At 45.5% G+C, this 19,668-nt stretch overlaps 1 protein-coding gene across 1 annotated transcript in view; it reads right to left on the minus strand.

Annotated features, from left to right (window-relative positions):
• Nucleotides 1-18,938, minus strand: part of LOC120041742 (paralemmin-3-like) — a 35,059-nt gene extending 16,121 nt beyond the window's left edge. Inside the window, exon 1 of the mRNA XM_038986603.1 lies at nt 18,509-18,938. The gene's annotated coding sequence lies outside the window, so the exon portion shown is untranslated. The remainder of the gene's footprint in view (nt 1-18,508) is intronic.
• Between the last annotated feature and the right edge of the window lie 730 nt (nt 18,939-19,668).

Consider the following 19,668-nt stretch of genomic DNA (forward strand, 5'->3'; position numbering starts at 1 on the left):
ACCTAGGTATTTGTAGTTGTCCACATATTCTAAGTCAGAATCGTTTTGGAGACGACGTTCACATTTTCTAAAACCTTAGTCGGCAGACTAAAACCATTTTCTTTTCAAGTGCTGCTGCATCATCCCTCTCGTCCTTCCTGACACTTAACAGCACAGTCTTGGTGAGGGCCTTCATTACGTCCACATATCTGTATCTCAGGGCGTCAAGGGACTCATATCTAGATGACTGGGTCCTACCCGCTGGTCGTTTTAGAGTTACATTTTCTTTTCTGGTGCAAACTCAAATACCACTCAACATTGACCATCTCTTTATGCTATGCCGAAGAAGGTGTATAACAGTTCAACAGCATCATAAAACTGTTTCATCTCTGGCACATTCTTGACAGAGTTGTCAATGTGACAGAGTTGCAATGCACATAAACAGCAAGCGTCTCTCTTTCTGATATTCTGGCCGGCACACGCCGAATAGACCCTGCTCATGTTAGCAGCTCCATCATACCCCTGCCTACAACATTTTGAAATATCCAGCCCATTATCCTCTATGCTGCCCAGCATTTTATGTTGAAGCTCAGTTGCTGATGTGTCAGCAGTCTCCAGAAATCCCCAAAACAACTGATGGTCAGATCTGTGGTGACATTATTTACATCCCTTATCACTCTCACATAGCGATAAACTTGGCTTAACTGGTCTACTTTGGATACATCCGGTGTGGTGTCCATAATACAAAAAAATATACACTGCTCAAAAAAATAAAGGGAACACTAAAATAACACATCCTAGATCTGAATGAATGAAATATTCTTATTAAATACTTTTTTTTTTTACATAGTTGAATGTGCTGACAACAAAATCACACAAAAATGATCAATGGAAATCAAATTTATCAACCTATGGAGGTCTGGATTTGGAGTCAGACTCAAAACTCCACACTTAAAGTGGAAAACCACACTACAGGCTGATCCAACTTTGATGTAATGTCCTTAAAACAAGTCAAAATGAGGCTCAGTAGTGTGTGTGGCCTCCACGTGCCTGTATGACCTCCCTACAACGCCTGGGCATGCTCCTGATGAGGTGGCGGATGGTCTCCTGAGGGATCTCCTCCCAGACCTGGACTAAAGCATCCGCCAACTCCTGGACAGTCTGTGGTGCAACGTGGCGTTGGTGGATGGAGCGAGACATGATGTCCCAGATGTGCTCAATTGGATTCAGGTCTGGGGAACGGGCGGGCCAGTCCATAGCATCAATGCCTTCCTCTTGCAGGAACTGCTGACAGACTCCAGCCACATGAGGTCTAGCATTGTCTTGCATTAGGAGGAACCCAGGGCCAACCGCACCAGCATATGGTCTCACAAGGGGTCTGAGGATCTCATCTCGGTACCTAATGGCAGTCAGGCTACCTCTGGCGAGCACATGGAGGGCTGTGCGGCCCCCCAAAGAAATGCCAACCCACACCATGACTGACCCACCGCCAAACCGGTCATGCTGGAGGATGTTGCAGGCAGCAGAACGTTCTCCACGGCGTCTCCAGACTCTGTCACGTCTGTCACATGTGCTCAGTGTGAACCTGCTTTCATCTGTGAAGAGCACAGGGCGCCAGTGGTGAATTTGCCAATCTTGGTGTTCTCTGGCAAATGCCAAACGTCCTGCACGGTGTTGGGCTGTAAGCACAACCCCCACCTGTGGACGTCGGGCCCTCATACCACCCTCATGGAGTCTGTTTCTGACCGTTTGAGCAGACACATGCACATTTGTGGCCTGCTGGAGGTCATTTTGCAGGGCTCTAGCAGTGCTCCTCCTGCTCCTCCTTGCACAAAGGCGGAGGTAGCGGTCCTGCTGCTGGGTTGTTGCCCTCCTACGGCCTCATCCACGTCTCCTGATGTACTGGCCTGTCTCCTGGTAGCGCCTCCATGCTCTGGACACTACGCTGACAGACACAGCAAGCCTTCTTGCCACAGCTCGCATTGATGTGCCATCCTGGATGAGCTGCACTACCTGAGACACTTGTGTGGGTTGTAGACTCCGTCTCATGCTACCACTAGAGTGAAAGCACCGCCAGCATTCAAAAGTGACCAAAACATCAGCCAGGAAGCATAGGAACTGAGAAGTGGTCTGTGGTCACCACCTGCAGAACCACTCCTTTATTGGGGGTGTCTTGCTAATTGCCTATAATTTCCACCTGTTGTCTATTCCATTTGCACAACAGCATGTGAAATTTATTGTCAATCAGTGTTGCTTCCTAAGTGGACAGTTTGATTTCACAGAAGTGTGATTGACTTGGAGTTACATTGTGTTGTTTAAGTGTTCCCTTTATTTTTTTGAGCAGTGTATAATTATTTTTTATTTTTTTAAATGGGTCTTCCTGCATCTCTCCCTGAATGTCACATTTCATTTGTTCAGCAAAGATATAAAATCAGCTCATTTTGGATTTGAGGACTGAGATAGTTAACGGATCCTGATGGGCATTCTAAAAGTTATTTCAGAACTGGGTCGTAAAATGACAGCAGTTGAATTTTCCTGAGAAACTTCCCACTGTTGGCCTGCCCCAGCTTTTCACAATGCCCTCAACGCCAAATTAAATGATGAAAGTGTGAAAGTTACATTAACTATGCGCTCAAACACCTGTTGCCCGAAATTTGCTGATTTACGCACGCCTTTCTCCATTTCTGCGTCAAAGGTGCCATTGAGCTTCCATTGCTCATATACCAAACAGGCAGCCATGTGAATCTGGGATGTCTCATGACATGCTATTTTGGATGTTAGATGGGGCCAATCTCTCACCCCATTCACCAGAGAAGAAAGGGGCACTCCGATCTCCGAACAGCCAGCAAGGCTCACAATACGCGCAATTTAGCTTGGCTAGAATAACATAGCCATGTACGTGGTAATTTGATTCCAGGCTTGGTTGTAGTGGTGTAATACGACTTGGAAAAACACCGCCTTTCGTCATCTCTTGGGAATGGGCCAGCAGGCTTACACGAGCCTGATGCAATAACGTGCCATTTAACTTTTGCATCCACATTTGTTGCATAATGCCCCCTGTCAGTTGGATTGGTAAAAAGGCCATCTGTCCCACTTCCACCTGTTTCCTCAGCCGCCACGATTCTAGCCTCGCCCTGCTCCTCTTCCTCCCCGCCCGGGGATAGCTTGTCCGGCCTGGCTTGTGCTCAGGGTCGTATCCGCCGATACCTGACAACCCGTATCCTCCTCTGTCACAGTTGCTTCTTCTGGCAGGATGAAACAGCTTGGCCTTGGCTCACTTGACCGGCTAAAAGCTGCTGCTGGCGATGAGAAACCTACATCCTCTTCTGGTCCCGCTACATGGCTTGTGCTCGCAATGGCTGCACTTGAAAAATGAAACAAATTTTGATTCTTGCTTTGCTTTCTCATTTGTGGCCTTCCTCTTTTGGGCTCCACTTTTTAAATCCGTAATTTTTTATTCTCGACTCTCTTTATTAATTTATAGGCCGTTGTCTCTTGATAGCTAGCTCAACTGTTGCTGAAAACGATGACAGAAACAACGCTTTGGAGAGTATTTGCACAATGAGTCCCAGAATGCATTTCATTATCTTAACTTGGTATTGAAACTATTGAATAATATGATTTATTTAGCAAGTTAAATGGATTTATTGTCATCAATACACTAAAATATCACGCTGACTTATGTAGTGGTAAAAAAAAAATTTGTTGCTGAAACCATCAGCGGGATCATTTATCATATAGCCTACTTTAAAGAAAGATCTTCTCGTCAAATCGTAGACGTGATGGACCCGCGTCAACAATTAATACTTGGGCATGGTGGGGCGGTATTCAAATGACATAGGGGGCCCGCAGCTCCGGGCCCTGGTGCGTCGCGGGCCCTGGTGCGTCGCGTGCCCCGGTGCGACCGCACCGGCTGAAGCTACGCCACTGAGCAGGAGGTTATATGGTTTATATGGAGCATTCTTCCCTCAAGGTGCCGCCACCATGTCGGTCTCTCACAGACACACGGTTACTCAGCAGTAATAGGTTATGGACGTGTCATGCACAAGTACACATTGAGGTGGACGTGTTGGGGGTTGTGTCAAACAAACATGACACAATTAGCAGCACACTGACACAATTACCCCCGTGTTGCCGTCGGCGACCGACGCAGCACGACACACTTCAAAGCAATGATTGTTTCTGCTCCATTTCCTCCCGACATTTGGAGTTAGAGAGGGACAGAGACCGGGCTGACCCTGTGAGGTTCAAACAGGAAACACACACACACACACACACACACACACACACACCCTTTGTCCATAAGCACAGGTAGAGGTAGTACTTGTTAGTGGAGCATGTCCACACTACCTCAATTAGCACAGTAATGTAAAGTAAATGAACAAGTATGGCTTCATTCACATGTATGATGATTTCAGGGTGCAGACAACAGTTGTACAGTAGTGGCTAAAGCATAAACAGACTGGTATGCTATCCAGGCTATTCCACTAGTACCCCAGGGTTCTGATCTGCACTAGTAAGCTACCACTAAGGTGTCATACCATGGGATAAGACAATGGAATACACTACACTGGAGGTTGCACTGGAGCAATACGCATTGCACTGAAGGTTGGGTCACTTGGGACTGAAGATGAGATGTAAAAGGGCTCACTTGTTGCCATGGATACAGAGTTAATCCAATCTAGAGTGTGAATAAGTATATTTTAAGTCTGAGCGGCCAGAGGCAGTATTTTACTTTCCGAGAAGACTTCAACAAATCAGAATTATCTGGGCTCTACGCCCCCTAGCCTCTGGGGGGGAAGTGCAACTGTGCTCGACTAGCCATGACTGGCCACCTCTTGACGACAGAAAGGAAGTCCGGTCTGGTGTGTGAATGTGAGAGAGATGTGTTGTGGGGGGGGGGGGGGGGGAACAGGCTTCAGCACCCAACACAACAAGACAGCCTTTCATAGGATGCTGAATAGCACCATGGGCCCAACAAATTAAAATTAAGAATCAAGGCTTCTTCCTCTGTCTGACATCAATAATATCAGATTCAGGGAATATCCGTGTCAGACACACTGCTACAGTCCAAGGCCATTGGAAACTGGCATCGCATCTCTCTCTCTGTTTGGGAAGAGGGAAAGAGCACACACCAGTAAGCGTCCTCCAGACGATCGGCGACGAGCCATCCAATCACAAAGACCCAGAGCTCACACACATCCCCTGCTGTTGTTATTGGCTGCCAGTCAGGAGTTGATTGAAATAGACCCCACCAATCATAACATAGAGTTCCTGGAAAGAGTCCTCATTCTTTATGTGTGTAAGAAAATAATCAAAGGCAATTCCTCTGTGTGTGTGTGTGTGTGTGTGTACACTCAATCATAGAGTCTATAGCTTGAAGGGGCGATTTGTTGCAAAGTGCTTTTTCATCACCCATAGATTTTCAGTTCCTCACAGAGGGTCAGTCTAGTAGAGAAACCCTCTTTGTCATGGTTGTGCTGCTGGTTTAGATACAGACACCAACCTAGGAGGAGACAGATAAATCAATCATAGTGTTGCGAGTGTGTGTGAGAGAGATGAGAAGAGCGTGTACGTGACCGAGTGTGTCTGATATACAGTACAAGTCAAATTTGGACACCTACTCATTCAAGGGTTTTTCTTGAATTTGACTATTTTCTACATTGTAGAAAAATAGTGAAGACATCAAAAGTATGACATAACACATATGGAATCATGTAGTACGCAAAAAAAGTTCAATCAAAATATATTTCATATGAGATTCTTCAAAGTAGCCACCCTTTGCCTTAATGACAGCTTTGCACACTCTTGGCATTCTCTCAACCAGCTTCATGAGGTTGTCACCTGGAATGCATTTCAATTAACAGATGTGCCATGTTACATTTTATTTTGTGGAATTTCTTTCCTTCTTAATTTGTTTGAGCCAATCAGTTGTGATGTGACAAGGTAGTGGTAGTATACAGAAGATAGCCCTATTTGGTAAAAGACCAAGTTCATATTATGGCAAGAACAGCTCAAATAAACAAAGAAACGAGAGTCCATCATTACTTTAAGACATGGTCAGTCAATACGGAACATTTCAAGAACTTGAAAAAAAAAAACATGAAGTGCTATGATGAAACTGGCTCTCATGAGGACCACCACAGGAAAGGAAGACCCACAGTTACCTCTGCTGCAGAGGATAAGTTCATTGGAGTTACCAGCCTCAGAAATTTCAGCCCAAATAAATGCTTCAGAGCTCAAGTAACAGACACAGCATAACATCAACTGTTCAGAGGAGACTGCGTGAATCAGGCCTTCATGGTCGAATTGCTGCAAAGAAACCACTACTAAAAGGACACCAATAAGAATAGACTTGCTTTGGCCAAAAACACATTTTTGGTTCCAACCGCCGTGTCTTTGTGAGACGCAGAGTAGGTGAACAGATGATCTCTGCACGTGAAGCATGGAGGAGGTGGTGTGATGGTGCTTTGCTGGTGACACTGGCAGTGATATATTTAGAATTCAAGGCACACTTAACCAGTATGGCTACCACAGTATTCTGCAGAGATATGCCATCCCACCTGGTTTGCGCTTAGTTGGACTGTCATTTGTTTTTCAACAGGACAATGACCCAAAACACACCTCCAGGCTGTGTAAAGGCTATTTGACCAAGAAGGAGAGTGATGGAGTGCTGCATCAGATGACCTGGCCTCCACAAATCACCCGAACTCAACCCAATTGAGATGGTTTGGGATGAGTTGGACTACAGAGTGAAGGAAAAGCAGCCAACAAGTGCTCAGCATTTGTGGGAACTCCTTCAAGATGGTTGAAAAAGCATTCCAGGTGAAGCTGGTTGAGAGAATGCCAAGTGTGCAAAGTTGTCATCAAGGCAAAGGGTGGCTAATTTGAAGAAACTAAAATATATTTTGATTTGTTTAACAATTTTTTGGTTACTACATGTGTTATTTCATAGTTGATGTCTTCACTATTATTCTACAAAGTATAAAATAGTAAAAATAAAGAAAAGCCCTTGAACGAGTAGGTGTGTCCAAACTTATGACTGGCACTGTATATACACTGCTCAAAAAAATAAAGGGAACACTTAAACAACACAATGTAACTCCAAGTCAATCACACTTCTGTGAAATCAAACTGTCCACTTAGGAAGCAACACTGATTGACAATAAATTTCACATGCTGTTGTGCAAATGGAATAGACAACAGGTGGAAATTATAGGCAATTAGCAAGACACCCCCAATAAAGGAGTGGTTCTGCAGGTGGTGACCACAGACCACTTCTCAGTTCCTATGCTTCCTGGCTGATGTTTTGGTCACTTTTGAATGCTGGCGGTGCTTTCACTCTAGTGGTAGCATGAGACGGAGTCTAGAACCCACACAAGTGGCTCAGGTAGTGCAGCTCATCCAGGATGGCACATCAATGCGAGCTGTGGCAAGAAGTTTGCTGTGTCTGTCAGCGTAGTGTCCAGAGCATGGAGGCGCTACCAAGAGACAGGCCAGTACATCAGGAGACGTGGAGGAGGCCGTAGGAGGGCAACAACCCAGCAGCAGGACCGCTACCTCCGCCTTTGTGCAAGGAGGATCAGGAGGAGCACTGCCAGAGCCCTGCAAAATGACCTCCAGCAGGCCACAAATGTGCATGTGTCTGCTCAAACGGTCAGAAACAGACCCCATGAGGGTGGTATGAGGGCCAGACGTCCACAGGTGGGGGTTGTGCTTACAGCCCAACACCGTGCAGGACGTTTGGCATTTGCCAGAGAACACCAAGATTGGCAAATTCGCCACTGGCGCCCTGTGCTCTTCACAGATGAAAGCAGGTTCACACTGAGCACATGTGACAGACGTGACAGAGTCTGGAGACGCCGTGGGGAACGTTCTGCTGCCTGCAACATCCTCCAGCATGACCGGTTTGGCGGTGGGTCAGTCATGGTGTGGGGTGGCATTTCTTTGGGGGGCCACACAGCCCTCCATGTGCTCGCCAGAGGTAGCTTGACTGCCATTAGGTACCGAGATGAGATCCTCAGACCCCTTGTGAGACCATATGCTGGTGCGGTTGGCCCTGGGTTCCTCCTAATGCAAGACAATGCTAGACCTCATGTGGCTGGAGTGTGTCAGCAGTTCCTGCAAGAGGAAGGCATTGATGCTATGGACTGGCCCGCCCGTTCCCCAGACCTGAATCCAATTGAGCACATCTGGGACATCATGTCTCGCTCCATCCACCAACGCCACGTTGCACCACAGACTGTCCAGGAGTTGGCGGATGCTTTAGTCCAGGTCTGGGAGGAGATCCCTCAGGAGACCATCCGCCACCTCATCAGGAGCATGCCCAGGTGTTGTAGGGAGGTCATACAGGCACGTGGAGGCCACACACACTACTGAGCCTCATTTTGACTTGTTTTAAGGACATAACATCAAAGTTGGATCAGCCTGTAGTGTGGTTTTCCACTTTAATTTTGAGTGTGACTCCAAATCCAGACCTCCATAGGTTGATAAATTTGATTTCCATTGATCATTTTTGTGTGATTTTGTTGTCAGCACATTCAACTATGTAAAGAAAAAAGTATTTAATAAGAATATTATTTCATTCATTCAGATCTAGGATGTGTTATTTTAGTGTTCCCTTTATTTTTTTGAGCAGTGTATATTGTGTGTGTGTGTGTTGACAGGAATCTATGGTGTTTGCTTGGGCCAGATCCAACAGCACACTGCCCACTATAATTTCTTTGTGACAGGCTGGGTCAGGGGAATGAAAACACTGCATTCCTAGTGAGCGGTGTTTGTATGTATGTGTATGCTGCAATAGCAGCCCAGTGTCAACAGTGAACAGACTGGGAGTGTGGCAGGGATTACCAAAGTAAACTACAGATCACTATTCTTAGTCATTTATCAAGTTACCCCACACAACCAATGTCTAGTGGATTCAATGACTTCCTTCACACACACCACTTGATTATTTCAGTATTGCATCATTATCTGCAACGGTGCCTGGAGTGCACAGTAATGTCATTAAACAGTACATCATCTCCCATGACAAATAACATGTAGGTTTGTGTGGGATGTTTCCTCCTCTTCATAGTGTTGGGCTGTAAGGAGTCTCAGCCCAGGGTGCATCAATGCCCCCTCTGTCAGGTGCTCCTTTGAGTTCCGCACACACACACACAATAGTGTCTCTGTTTGTCCAGGGGCCAGGCTTCTCCTCCTCCACCGCGCTCTCTGCAATATCCTCCACTGGTGCAGTCATGGAACACTAAGGTACAACACACACACCATCCCTTCGCTCACTGCCTACCTGATCCCTCAACCCTGGAGGCAGCTCTCTAAGCCTGGCCTACTGAACACATCTCTGAGGGGAATTACCAGCTGAACTATCTGAGCTACACTGTCTGCGTCCCAATGGCAACCCATTGCCTACATAGTGCACTACTTTTGACAAGAGCTATATGGGGTCAAAAGTAGTGTACTACGTAGGGAATAGGGTGCCATTGGGACGCATACAGTGAATTGAGGGGAGTTAAAAGGATAAAGTACCAGACAACAAAAAAAAAAAAGTGTAACTTTTGCCATTGATCAGGCAGAGAGCTGAGGGTTCTATGTAGTTGCAGAGTAAGCCATGCTGACTGTCTAAGACTAAGCCATGAGAGAGAGAGAACAAGAGATGAGAGGACAACAACATTCTACTGAGACAGAGCAGGACACGACATGCTGTTGAAACACTGATATGTCTGTGATACGTGTGTGTGTGGCTTATTTGAGTTAATCATAAGCACTCATATGTCAGGCTCTATATCGTCAGGAAATTACATTTACATTTTAGTCATTTAGCAGACGCTCTTATCCAGAGCGACTTACAGTAGAGTGCATACATTTTATTACATTTTACATACTGAGACAAGGATATCCCTACCGGCCAAACCCTCCCTAACCCGGACGACGCTATGGCAATTGTGCGTCGCCCCACGGACCTCCCGGTTGCGGCCGGCTGCGACAGAGCCTGGGCGCGAACCCAGAGACTCTAGACCACTGCGCCACCCGGGAGGCCTACAGGTGAGAGAGGGGTGAAAGGTCAGCATGTAGGTCTCGTATCTAGAACCACTGTTTAAACACAACCTGACAGGTAACACAAATCGCACCACACACACACACACAGTGAAGCACCAGTTGATTGACATAACCAGGAGAGGGGGAGGAGTCGGATAGGGGAGGAGTCGGAGATAGAACTGCTGGGTACATATTAATTCTTTCTTTAAAATGTTCTTACACGTTTGCTTTGGCAAAATGTTTGACTTTGTAAGTTGCTACACTTTCCATATCAATAAACTTTGTTTCTTGAATTGAATTGAAAGTGTCAGAGAGAAACAGAGTGAGCAACGGAGAGAGCGAGAGAGCATGAGCAACGGAGAGAGCGAGAGAGCATGAGCAACGGAGAGAGAGAGAGAGCATGAGCAACGGAGAGAGAGAGCGAGAGAGCATGAGCAACGGAGAGAGAGAGCGAGAGAGCATGAGCAACGGAGAGAGAGAGCGAGAGAGCATGAGCAACGGAGAGAGCGAGAGAGCATGAGCAACGGAGAGAGAGAGCGAGAGAGCATGAGCAACGGAGAGAGAGAGCGATCGAGCGCAAGAGAGAATAAGATCAAGAGACTAACAGGGGCCCAGGATGAGACACCTGTTCTGACAAGACACCTCGGGCTGCCTCACAGCACAAACATGTCACACACACATGATTTCCAATTGTCGCCAGAGACGTTCAGATGTTTCTGAGAACTGACATCCCTACTTATTATCCCCTTTGTCATCACTGATTCCATCAGTTAAAGCACAAAATGACATGTCAAACCAGCTCGTTGAATATACACAGGGCCACAGTGTATTCTCACACACACACACACGCATGCATAATACAAACAAGCCTAATCCAAACAAACCTAACACACCTAAACCTAGCTGCTCACACAGACAATAGGATATGATATTGTATGGTTCTGTCATTTGACCTACTTTGATCAAACTATTTTGGGCTGTTCTGTAATGAGAATATTGAGTCACCTCTGCCTAACATTGTCTGGGTGCAGCTGCAGCAGCAGTAGTCTCATCCCAGCTCTGAGGTGTGACATGTACTGGCTTGCTTCAGTGGTTTCCCCTGTTATGTCTGTGTGTGTGTGTGTAAAGGATTATAGCGTGTGTGTGTGTGTGTGTGTGCCTGCATGCATGCATATCTGTGTAACTCTGAAACAGGTTTGGAGAGAGGTAACCAGGACTGGTGTAATCTGGTCTCAGTTCATCTCCACTTTTATCATTGGGTGAAGACCAGGAGTAATGTTTGCCTTGGGGCCTAGCAGCTAAGCTAACGAGTCTAAGCTAAGCTAACAGAGAAACCTCATCTAAACCGAAGGACCCATTTCAGACAGGTCACAGTGACTCCTTACCCTACTTCTGAAACAGAGACAAAGTCCTTGAATAGATGTGCTCCATCTGCAGACAGACAACCGTTGTAATGTTTAACGTCAACATTCCTCATCATCACCCAGGACAAACATAGTCCCGTTCCAACGGGACAAACATAGTCCCGTTCCAACGGGACAAACGCAGTCCCGTTCCAACGGGACAAACGCAGTCCCGTTCCAACCGGACAAACGCAGTCCCGTTCCAACCGGACAAACGCAGTCCCGTTCCAACCGGACAAACGCAGTCCCGTTCCAACGGGACAAACGCAGTCCCGTTCCAACGGGACAAACGCAGTCCCGTTCCAACGGGACAAACGCAGTCCCGTTCCAACGGGACAAACGCAGTCCCGTTCCAACGGGACAAACGCAGTCCCGTTCCAACGGGACAAACGCAGTCCCGTTCCACCGGGACAAACGCAGTCCCGTTCCACCGGGACAAACGCAGTCCCGTTCCACCGGGACAAACGCAGTCCCGTTCCACCGGGACAAACGCAGTCCCGTTCCACCGGGACAAACGCAGTCCCGTTCCACCGGGACAAACGCAGTCCCGTTCCACCGGGACAAACGCAGTCCCGTTCCACCGGGACAAACGCAGTCCCGTTCCACCGGGACAAACGCAGTCCCGTTCCACCGGGACAAACGCAGTCCCGTTCCACCGGGACAAACGCAGTCCCGTTCCACCGGGACAAACGCAGTCCCGTTCCACCGGGACAAACGCAGTCCCGTTCCACCGGGACAAACGCAGTCCCGTTCCAACGGGACAAACGCAGTCCCGTTCCAACGGGAGAAACGCAGTCCCGTTCCAACGGGACAAACGTAGTCCCGTTCCAACGGGACAAACATAGTCCCGTTCCAACGGGACAAACATAGTCCCATTCCAACGGGACAAACATAGTCCCACTCCAACCGGACAAACATAGTCCCATTCCAACCGGACAAACATAGTCCCATTCCAACCCACTGGAGGAGGAAATGAGAGACAATACATCACCCCTCTTCTGTGGGATTGTTAATCAGAGAAAATATGGGTGATTGGATTAATAAGGAAATCAAACAAACAGTGTGATTTAGAGTATGGTATCACTCCAAAGGCCAACGTTGGGTTTCGTCTCTCGGCCAACTTATGCTTACCATCTGGGGCTGTGATTCACCAGCAGGTTGTGATTCACAAGCATGTCTTTATGAATCTAGCCATGTTGACAAAACCTTGGGAATCTAAGGGGAGTACACATTGCCTAAGAGATGTCTCTGGTATGCAGACATACCATGGTATCCCACACAGTCACCTCCTGACCCTGGTGTATTGGTGACCCAGCTCACAGTGCTGAGGAACTAAGAGTGACCTTTGACCTCAGCTTATGTCAAATCACCCATCTGATCTGGTCTGAGTGGAACCGTTTAAATCTGAGTCACCATGTTATTAACTGTCAAGTAGGCTACCCAACTGACCTAAGCAAACTCCTCGGGGTGGTGGGCGTGGCCTAAGCAAACATCTCAGGGGTGGTGGGTGTGGCCTAAGCAACCTGAAGCAAACAGATACCATATATTAGACCGATGTCAGGTTTCACCCCCAGACATCCAAACATGGCAGTTGCATTGGTATTTCACACTGCTTGCACAGATTAAGCGTGCCTGGCCACACGAGCACATATCTAACAAACAGTAGGTGATCATGCAAATAGTATTCAAAGGAGACTCCAAAATAAGAGTCCTTATCACGATGAGCAAACTATCAGCTAATGTTGTACAATGTAGTGAATGATTCTATTGTAGACAAGAGACCATACCAACGAAACTGACTCAAAGCCAAAAAGGAGCCTTAGGTTAGTCCACACCCATAAGACAAGTCAGCCCTTTCACACCATGGCAACCTCTTGGCATCATGACAACCTGCGGGCAGCTGAAATGCCCATTGATCAAAAACATCATTCACAAACCAGGCTCCTCTACCTTACACTGAGTAAGCACTGCTCACACACACACACACACACACACACACACACACACACACACACTGCAGTAAAAAGCAGTCTCAACGGCTACTATCATTGTTAGATAGCAAAGACAGTTAAGGTTAGATAAACATTGTGACAACCTTAAATTGGCCCCTCCTCCCCATCATAAATCAGGTGCCTGGAATAGCTTCCTTAACTAGGGTCTCAGGTAAAACTACTACTACTGGGCAATTCCACGATAAAATGTGCAAAGTTTGGTAAAATAATTACAGTTTGTACCACACAAACTGTAATTCTGTTACCAAAATGTGCATCTGCACTTTTCAAGTAAATGTGTTTTTGTATTTTTTTCTGTGGAAATTGTTAAAAGTAGTCCTTGTGCATAGAGCTGTATGGTTTCTTTAACTTTGCAATCATTGGTTTTTGTTTGGCATACATTTTAAAGTGAAAAACCTGAGTCGGCGTAATTCCGTTACCTTGGACTTGCCCTCCCACACACACACCAGTTTCATGGGTTGCTCGCTATGATGAAGGGCTAGGTAATTACTAAGAGCTAAACAGCTGACTTTATCATGTCAGAATAGGCCCCATTTCCTTGTTTATATTATCACCCCCAGACCATTACCTCGACATCAATAATAAATGATTTAAAGTGTCACATAATTGTCTTGGTGTTTTATGTGGTCTGTAGTGTTGCCTTGCCAGCAGGTGTGGAGGAGGGGTTTGTACTGTGGGTATAGGAGAAAGTAAAGTTTTCAAAAGAGTACTTTTTTTATTTTGTTGGGTCACTGTCACATGATTCTGGACAGTGGGAGACACACAAAATGTAAACTGTACCTTCTCCAGTTCACACTACCTTCCCGGACAAAGTCCAGACACTGACAAACAACGGTTGTGTGGTGAAAAGAATACGGAGACACAAAAAGATTCCCACTTACACATATCACAAACACCTGGGGAGCCTCTAAGATCAGGTATGAAAGACAAAGCAGACTGACATCACACAGACTGATGAGACAGATCACTGGAGTTATATGTACTATAGTGTAGAGAGTATGGGATCTCTGCTACAGTACTTCTAATGGTAATAATTAGTCAATGTCATGTACAGGAACTGTTATGTAAGTGAGCAGAACGGAACCTGCGAGAAGGAATGAAAGAGAAAGAGAGAAACAGACAACGATAGAGGAATTGGAAGAAAGAAACAGACAACGATAGAGGAATTGGAAGAAAGAAACAGACAACGATAGAGGAATTGGAAGAAAGAAACAGACAACGATAGAGGAATTGGAAGAGAGACAGTAAAATGGAAACAAAGAGGTAGAGAAAAAGAGACACATATAGAAACAGAAAAAGACATTTAAATAGAGGGGAACCTTGTGTTTGAGAGAAACAGAGAGAAAGAGGGGTAGCGTAGTCACTGCAGGGCAGTGTTTGAGGCAGTGAGAAATTTCCCTCCAGCAGACTAGTCATCCATCACCCAGGGGAGAGAGAGAGATCTCATCACTCCATCTCTCCCTTCACCATGATTTATCTCTCCGTTTTTATCTCCCTCGGTCTTTTTAGTGTGACACTCGCTCTCTTCAGCAGGATAGCAGAGATAAAAATCCAACTGATGTGGTTACACTTACTTCACAGTTTCATCTTCTTTTTGCGCCCCTCCTCTCTCCCCCACTCAACCCCACCAATCTCTCACACATACACCAGTATATACACACACATACACCAGTATATACACACACATACACCAGTATATACACATACATACAGTGCTGTGAAAAAGAATTTGCCCCCTTTCTATTTTTCTAATCTCATCACGGTATCTCAGTGCATTCAAATTGTCATCAATAAAATGTAATTGTGTTCATTTTCCTTAGCCTGACCATATCATAACCCCACCGCCAACATGGGGTACTCTGTTCACAACGTTGCCGTCAGCAAAAGGTGCACCTTGTGCTGGGGACAGCACAGGTGCACCTTGTGCTGGGGACAATAAAAGGCCACTCTAAATTGTGCAGTTGTCACACAACACAATGCCACAGATGTCCCAAGTTGAGATAGTGTACAATTGTCATGCTGACTGCAGGAATGTCCACAGGAGCTGTTGCCAGAGAATTCTTTGTTAAATTCTCTACCATAAACTGCCTCCAACGTTGTTTAGAGAATTTGGCAGTACGTCCAACCAGCCTCACAACCGCAGACCACGTGTATGGCGTCGTGTGGGCGTTGTGTGGGCACAGGTGCACCCCAGCACAAAGTGCACCAGTGCGCGCCCACACGACACCATACACGTGGTCTGTGGTTGTGAGGCTGGTTGGACGTACTGCCAAATTTTCTAAAACAACGTTGGAGGCAGTTTATGGTAGAGAATTTAACAGAAAATGCTTTGGCAACAGCTCTGGTGGACATTCCTGCAGTCAGCATGACAATTGTACACTTCCTCAAAACTTGGGACATCTGTGGCATTGTGTTGTGTGACAACTGCACAATTTAGAGTGGCCTTTTATTGTCCTCAGCACAATTTCGTGAACCTACCTACTTACTACTTTTTAGCTTTAAACCCTAACCCATAGCCTATCTAATGTTAGCCAGTTAGCTAACATTAGCCACAACATATTGGAATTCTTAACATATACGTTTAGCAAATTCGTAACATATTGCACAAATATAAATTTGTAACATATTTTATTTAACCAGGTAGACCAGTTGAGAACAAGTTCTCATTTACAACTGCGACCTGGCTAAGATGCCTCCCGGGTGGTGCAGTGGTCTAGGGCACTGCATCGCAGTGCTAGCTGCGCCACCAGAGTCTCTGGGTTCGCGCCCAGGCTGGGCTGGGTTCGCGCCCAGGCTCTGTCGCAGCCGGCCGCAACCGGGAGGTCCGTGGGGCGACGCACAATTGGCATAGCGTCGTCCGGGTTAGGGAGGGTTTGGCCGGTAGGGATATCCTTGTCTCAGTATGTAAAAAAGGTAATGAAATGTAAAATGTAATGAAATGTAAAATGTAATAAAATGTATGCACTCTACTGTAAGTCGCTCTGGATAAGAGCGTCTGCTAAATGACTAAAATGTAAATGTAAGATAAAGCAAAGCAGTGCGACAAAAACAACACAAAGTTATACATAAACAAACGTACAGTCAATAACACAATAGAAAATCTATGCGCAGTGTGTGCAAATGTAGAAGATTAGGGAGGTAAGGCAATAAATAGGCCATGGGGGCGAAATAATTACAATTTATCATTAACACTGGAGTGACAGATGTGCAGATGATGATGTGCAAGTAGAGATACTGGGGTGCAAAAGAGCAAGAGGATAAATAACAATATGGAGATGAGGTAGTCGGGTGTGCTATTTACAGATTGGCTGTGTACAGGTACAGTGATCGGTAAGCTGCTCTGACAGCTGATGCTTAAAGTTGGAGAGGGAGATAAGACTCAAGCTTCAGTGATTTTTGCAATTCGTTCCAGTCATTGGCAGCAGAGAACTGGAAGGAAAGACGGCCAAAGTAAGTGTTGGCTTTGGGGATGACCAGTGAAATATACCTGCTGGAGCGCGTGCTACGGGTGGGTGTTGCTATGGTGACCAGTGAGCTGAGAAAAGGCGGGGCTTTACCTAGCAAAGACTTATAGATGACCTGGAGCCATACGATATAGATGATGACATTCACAAACATATACACCATACGAAACATCTGACTAAATGAAGTGTTTAGAATTTACATCCAGAACACAAAATGCTCTGAGACCAGGATGGTTCACTAGATACCAAACGGAAGAAAAACATCTGAAACAGGGAGTAACTACCTGAATTTGTCCATTAAGAAACGTTTGTTTTTTGATTTTCTGTTGCAAAACAGAAAGCTACAATGTGCAGTAATGAATATGCCCTGGTTATAGGGACTTAAAGAGTGAACTGAACACCATACTACTTCCTAGAAACAAAATGAGTCAGGGGTTCAATTATGTTGATGACACCTTTGGGCTAGCACACACACAGTTAGGGCCTAGGGGGTTCAGCGAAGGAAGACTTTAAAGAGTAGGTCCCTGGAGATCTGTAACCTGGGGTCCCTCCCCCCACATGCATATGTCTCTGTGTGCTAGCTAAGCAGATCTATGTGTTGGTGGTTTTAGATGACTCAGGTTAAAGCCCCTGGCTTCTCTCTCAGAATGAGACCAGGCTTGGTCTACATAATGACGTCACCTCAGCAGTTTACAATGCAGCAGATTAGATGAGCAACTCTGTGCATTGAACATCACATAGGCAAGATATAGAAATAACACACAGTCCATGTGTCTCAGCACATTAGTAGGAACATACCGTATGTGTTCATATATTATGCAAGTCAGTTCCTACATCTAACAGTCCCTTTTTCGCAGTATATATAATCAGTGTGAGCCAAGGGATTCTCTTAGACGGGTAATAGTTTAGCATGTCAGCTATGTTGTTGTGTGTACAATATTGGTGGTGTGTGTAGGTGGTGCAACAGCAGCTAGGCACTATTACCATGCTCTAGTCTCCGCGATAGAAAGCTGGCCCAATATGTTCCGTCATCCCAGAACGCATTAATTAACTAGGTTATAATGAGCTACATTTATCCATCCCTTTGAGGTATATTATGTTCTCTGTATTTAAATACTCCATTCAAGTGTATCATGATTTCTGAATGTACCCTCTAGAAATGTGGGAGATCTGTGAAATAACTCGAATTGATATGAAAAAGCTCAACATCATTTTGGCAACATTCTATAACCTCTCCTTCCAAATGTTTTTTTTTTATGAGGCCTCTTTGTTACTTTCCACACTCATTGTCAAGTTAATTTCTAAGCTGATGAATGAATATATCAACAAATAAGATGGGACCAAATGTAACTATGATTCTATAATTATTTAGTGAATGTGTGGCTTAATGGTTTACAGAGGTCAAGCACGTAGCAAATCATCAGCTTGCAGCCAGGCCTGTCGTTGCTTGCGCACAAGGATCACATTTTTAGCACGAGTTGGCACGAGTTCAAAAGGTGTCAACCCAAGGACGTTTACTAACTTTTCTAACTTTCAAATTCAGTAGAAAACAAAGGCAAAGAAACGTTGAAATCGAAAGGTGTTGGCTAATAATATTATTGCAGACACTTACCTGTTTGTTCCAACGTGGCCACTCGGCGTTGTCGGTGGTTGCAAATTAAATATTTAAAAACGAAAGAAAGAAAAAACTGGCGTGGTAAACAAGAGTATTGCAATAAAGAAATATACCGCAGGGTAAAACCTCCTGTCGCTGCTCTACTTAGGAATAATTTTTTAAAAGGCAGAAAATCCACCTATGAAAAACAAACACCTGAGCGTTGTATCCGCTTTTGAAACGCAAAACTCGTCACATCAGCGCAGCAGACACACGAAAACGTGAAACTTAAAACGTCTATAAGGTTTTTAAAATACACATGGGAGTACAGCAAAATCCCTTTCAGAGAAATATGTTTGTCACTCCCTGCCTCCCAAACCGAGTCGATGCGTGTCCAAAATTCACCGGAGCTCAGAGGCAACGTCCTGTTACAGTTACCTGACTCATGTTCTGTGCTGGGTGGCCAACCCTCTTTTTAGAAAGCAGCACATAGGGATAGTTGTGTGTAGTTCGTATGTACCAACTGTAGGTAGTGAGACGTGGACTTCCCATACCACAGGAGCAACCATAGACACTGAAACCAGGGAGCAACAGGTAACACAACTGACAATATGTTATTATGTGAGGTGAAATGGAGAATGGGCAATGTGAACAACACAAAAGTTATCGACAAACAAAGAGTAAATAGTTTAATAGTAGCGCATCTAGAAGGGAGCAGTAGTAGCCTGATCCATCCCAATATCGTCCTATGTTCTCATTATACAAGCGTGATATTGTAATATAGGCTAAATGCACCCAGAGCAACAGTGGCATTACTATTTTAACGTCGGGAGATGTGGGAAATATTCTCGTCCCCGTAAATTACAGATTACATATATATTTCATTGCTCCATATTCCGATCTGAATAATTATGTCCAAACTAACTCCCAAGCAATTTAAACATAATATCCTTGACTGTAATCCATAAAGTGGACTCTCACAAACACACACATGGGCACAATAACACGTACCCTGAATCGCCCTAGTTTTGATTCCTGAATAAAAAGGAAACCGTAGGAGTTCTTCACATTGAGAGCCAAACACTGTATTAGTCATGTCCCTTCCAACAGTGTGTGTGTGCGCGCACGTACGCGCATCGCATGTGTGTGCCTGTGCTTGCGTACATGCCCCCACGTGT

This window comes from Salvelinus namaycush, unplaced genomic scaffold (assembly GCF_016432855.1).
Source record: "Salvelinus namaycush isolate Seneca unplaced genomic scaffold, SaNama_1.0 Scaffold524, whole genome shotgun sequence".
NCBI lineage: Eukaryota > Metazoa > Chordata > Actinopteri > Salmoniformes > Salmonidae > Salvelinus > Salvelinus namaycush.